Here is a 5,247-nt window from a genome sequence, read left to right as displayed (position 1 = left end):
ATCTCAATCTTGCCTTAAATGTGCTGCTTTCTCTACGTCCAATGGCCGACGTTTCTCTTAAAACAATCGGGAAAACAAGCGCGCCGCCCGAGCATCGCGCGACAAAGACGGACGAGCTGCGAGGAAATCTTTTGTCTCTTGCAGGCCGATGAATGGGCCAATGATTATCCGTGCTAATTTGGCAGACCGATGAATTGGCCAATGATTATCTGCGCTAATTTAACAGGCCGGTGAATTGGCCGATGATTTTCCCCGCTCACTGGGCTGGCCGATTAATTGGTCAATGATTATCCGCGCTCATTTTGCAGGCCGATGAATTGGCCAATGATTATCCGCGCTAATTTGGCAGGCCGATGAATTGGCCAATGATTATCCGCGCTAATTTGGCGGGCCGATGAATTGGCCAATGATTATCCGTGCTAATTTATCAGGCCGATGAATTGGCCAATGATTATCCGCGCTAATTTGGCAGGCCGATGAATTGGCCAATGATTCTTCGCGCTAATATGGCAGGCCGATGAATTGGATAGTTGTTATCGGCGCTCACTTGGCTGGCCGTTGAATTGGCCCATGATTATCCACGTTAATTTGGCTGACCGATGAATTGGCCAATGATTATCCGCGCTCATTTAGCAGGCCGACGAATTGGCTAATGATTATCGTTATTTAGACAAAATCTCTGTCTGCCACACTCTCAAAATTTTAATTACAGTGAGTGTCTCATGTGAACGTCTCGGCCGTACGCTGCTTCAAGCAAGCGTCTGCGTATCAACATTTTGAGCGCCAGATGCTTTAATGTTTGGTCGTTAAATGAAGAGCTGCAGCCGTTACTGCAGATGCCTTCAATCCTCCCGTCAATTCCCGTGCTCGGTATAAAATTCCTCAAGTTCTTTAAGTAAATTTTCTTGAAAATTTTCAAGTCCTTAAATACAAGCGCTGCTGAGGTATGCGTGACAGCGTCCCGATAATATTGCGATTAATTAAAGGGAGTTCTCATTTGTTAATATTTAAATTAGGTATCTGTTTAATTATAGTTAAATTTGATGAAGTAATGACTAAGACAGTTGACTGTTTGTGATCTTAGCGTTTGAGTTTACGACATGACAGCTTTATTACGAATGCACTGAGAGAAATGAGGGGGACTTTGTCCAAATAGTGATACAATTTTTGCCCGTATTTGGGTCTTCCTTACCCAGATACGCTCGACATAAGGTAGTATTAGTACTACGTGCCGGGTGTCTTATTTATTTGAACAATATGAAATCAAATTTTTTGAGTGTACACACAGTTTATGAGTGTAAGTGATAACGAGCTTCGTGTTTATGATGCAGTTATGAAAGCTTTATTACACACGCACTGAGAGAAATGAGCGAGATTTTGTCCTAATAGCGATGCACTCCCTGCTTCTGTATTGGTCACCCTGACCCATTTTGGCCCGGCAACAGGACTTAATAGTGCTACGTTTGCTTTTCGTGCAGTTGGTAAGAAATTGGGTCACTTTTTGGCTACTAAGACCCATTCATATTTCCGAGTGCAGCTGAATTTTGTGGCTCAACACTGGCTATTAGCTAAGAAGCTCAGGGTAAATTAAAGCTTTATAATTAAAGGGCTATATTAAAGCTTTATAACAAACTGTTTCTAAGCTGGACGTCGTGTTATGTTGTGAGTATCCAAGTTTATAAATAGCTATGACATTAATTTATAGCGAACCTTAGTTGAAAATTTTATGAAAATAATTAATGCTATATTAAGAAATATAGTGTGGCTACCTTTGAAAAGTATTTCTTTTTGAAATGGAAAAAAGCAAGGTGGAAGTAAGTTGAGAGTTATTTTAATTTGAGTATATAATTACAGAGCTATTTTTAAATTCAAATCCAAAGTCGCAATAAAATTATTAAATATAGGGCGTTGTTGTTGATTGATATAATAGCATGATTATTTAATGAACTTTTATTTTAATTTTTAATTTTGAAAACGTCAGTCGTGCAATAACCCAAATTCTGTCTTAATTTGTAATAGACTAAAAACAGGAACCGTGTTGCATCAGGAACCCAGATTGACCGGTAAAATGGCTCATCAGTGCTACGTCCTAATGCCGTGTGTAAGAATGTGTCACCTTTATCCGATATGACCCATTTATATTTATGAGTGTAGAATCATACGATAACTGCAGCCTACTAAATCTTCAACGGCTTCATGGCCACCGATAATTCTGCCATAAATTTCTAGCTGGACAGCGCACGGAATCTTATCTACAATCTGGCAAGCAGGAGTTCTTATCTTGGGCAATTCCTGCATTGCGGGACTTGCAATGCATGCAATATAGGACTTATTCTCAGGACATAATGTAGGACTTATTCTCGGGACGCAATATAGGACTTGTTCTCGGGACGCAATATAGGACTTATTCTCGGACGCAATATAGGACTTATTCTCGAGACGCAATATAGGACTTATTCTCGGGACGCAATATAGGACTTATTCTCGGGACGCAATATAGGACTTATTCTCGGGACGCAATATATGACTTATTCTCGGGACGCAATATAGGACTTATTCTCGGGACGCAATATAGGACTTATTCTCGGGACGCAATATTACAGTAATTGCCTTGTCGAAGCGAAGACCTGCTGGTGCATAAAGAATGTGATGCTTCTACACTCAGAAAATTAATGGGTTGGATTGTCCACATAGGGACACATAATTACTGGACGTAGCACTGATACGCCCGTCTGCAAAGTCAAACTAGGCCAGGCTGATCCACACAAGGGCAGAGAGTGCATCAATATTAGGACAAAGTCTCACTCATTTCTCTGATTGTAAGGAGCAGACATTGAGCCCATCTTGTGTTGGTGATGTGCAGCACATCATCATGTGGCGAGATAGTGAGACAATGTGGCGAGACTGGGGAGAAAATGGGGTAAATGGGTGAGAAAATGTTGGGAGACTAACGGGAAAATGCGGCGAGCAGTTGGCTTTCTTATACAATGGCACAACGTTACTGGTGATTTGTCTTGCGATCATTCCTGCTGCTATAGAGATGCAGGAAATTAAAGTGAAGATGTCGCTCTTTCAGGTGTTTTATCATATGTTAAGATTGCCGTTCAAGTAATTTAGTTCAAAAGCTTTATACCGGATAAATATGTTCAAACTTGGCGATCTAAGAACATTTGCGCTTTGATTTAGTTCTGCTCAAAGCAATCCAAGCAGAGATATTTTTACGACCATAAAGGAATTGGATTCCTTATACAAAATATTGTGCATCGTACCTAATTTAAAGAATTTAGGAAGACTCAATTATGGCGACTAATTTCAGTGTTTTCATATATGTCGCTCCTTTTGATGCAGTATATGAACTCGGTGAAAAGAGCGAGACTTGGTATAATTAGTGATGCACATTTTGTGTCCTAATGGGTCACCCTGACCCAGTTTGGTCCGGCACGAGGGCTTATCAGAGCTACGCCCGCTCTCTGCTCGTGCAGTGAGCAAGAGAGTGTTACTAATAGGACAAAGTTCAAGTTATTTTTATGAGTTTAAATTAAATTTTGTCGATAGGTTCACCCATGATTGAGCTATATAAGGTTGACCCACGAGGATTTTCGTCCTTCAGTTCAGCTTTCTTGTTACACACATGACGGATTGGTTGACTGGTTTGATCGCATTTCGGTGATTGGTTAATGCCCGTCATGTCACTGAGGTCAGTGACGTCACAGGCGAACAACAAACTACATCCGCAAATATAAGCATCTCATGCGTCGACCTTATACTAGTTCAACCATGGATTCACCTACTTCCTAAAAAATGTCTCCCCAATAGATACGTCATAGATAACTTACGCTCATTCACTCCTCACTCTGACGACATCATCTTCATCAAAAATTCCAAAAAATATGATTTTAATTCTATGTAACTTTTATGTTACATAATGGAACGTCGCATCAGAGATTCGTTTCCTTTGCGGCAATCTTGGATAAGAAAGATGCGCTTCGCTTTAAATTTTGAATGCTTGCTTGGCTTCATTTGAGGGAGCAGAAGGGCTCTTGTTGGGCGACAACGAGAACAAAATGTCACTTTTATCGTAAAATAGAGACAACGATGTTGCAGTTATCGTGAGGAGGATAACACAGATGTTGCAGTTATCGTAAGGATGAGAGCACAGATGTTGCAGTTATCGTAAGGAGGAGAGCACAGATGTTGCAGTTATCGTAAGGAGGAGAGCACAGATGTTGCACGTAAGGAGGAGAGCACAGATGTTGCAGTTATTGTAAGGAGGAGAACACAGATGTTGCAGTTATCGTAAGGAGGAGAGCACAGATGTTGCATTTACTTTAAGAAATAGAGCAACAATGTTGCAGTAGCATTGCGTAGGAAGTGAGCTTGCAATCGCCGACGTCTTTTAGATCATTTGCAGGAAGCAGGAAGTTAGGAACAGCCAATTTATTTGCGAGGATTTGTCTGAAGAAAATCAGGTTTTAAATCCTAAACACAACCTGAAATTTATAGCACAATCGAATTCCTAGTCTCAGTTTTAAAATAGAATTTGAAGAAACGCACGGTAGGAGAAAAATGAATACATCTGGTAAAAATGACAACATCTGATGTTGAATTAACGTAAAATAAACGTTGCTTCTTTGAATGAACATTTATTCAACGTTGTTTCAACGTCCTTGGCCTTGTGGGCAGGTTTCATCAATGCGGGAAAAAGTAAATAATATATTACATAATTAGCACCATTATAATAAGTAATTAACACAATTATAATACTTAATTAATAAAATTATTACACATAATTAACGCAACTATAAGCGACCGTTCGACTCTCAACTCATAATTTAGGTCCTAATTACTGCCTGAAAATAATCTCCTATGATAAAAACCATCATCATAAGAGCCTCATGGGAGCAATATTATTGGGACGATTAAAATGACAAGGATAAAAAACCTCAACGCAGAGTTACGATACGAAAATTCGCCATATTTTTATAATTCATCAGGACCTTCACTAGCTCAAAACCTTAAAATATACATGAATAGGTTTAGTTAGCAAATTATTAAATTGATGTGGAACAGGTCAGTTGAAGGCTCCATTGCTCACTATTAATCGATCAATGTTAATATTTTGATATAATAATGAGAAATATTTATGATGAATGAGATATGAAAGAGACGTTTCTCAATTAACGATAGATTTTTACCCTTTTGTGTGGGTCATCCTGACCATTTTTGGCCCGGAAAAAGACGTATCAT

Source organism: Hyalella azteca, unplaced genomic scaffold, assembly GCF_000764305.2.
Source record: "Hyalella azteca isolate HAZT.00-mixed unplaced genomic scaffold, Hazt_2.0.2 contig13505, whole genome shotgun sequence".
Classification (NCBI taxonomy): domain Eukaryota; kingdom Metazoa; phylum Arthropoda; class Malacostraca; order Amphipoda; family Hyalellidae; genus Hyalella; species Hyalella azteca.
The sequence above is the reverse complement of the archived record's forward strand: the minus strand, read 5'-3'. Positions refer to the sequence as shown.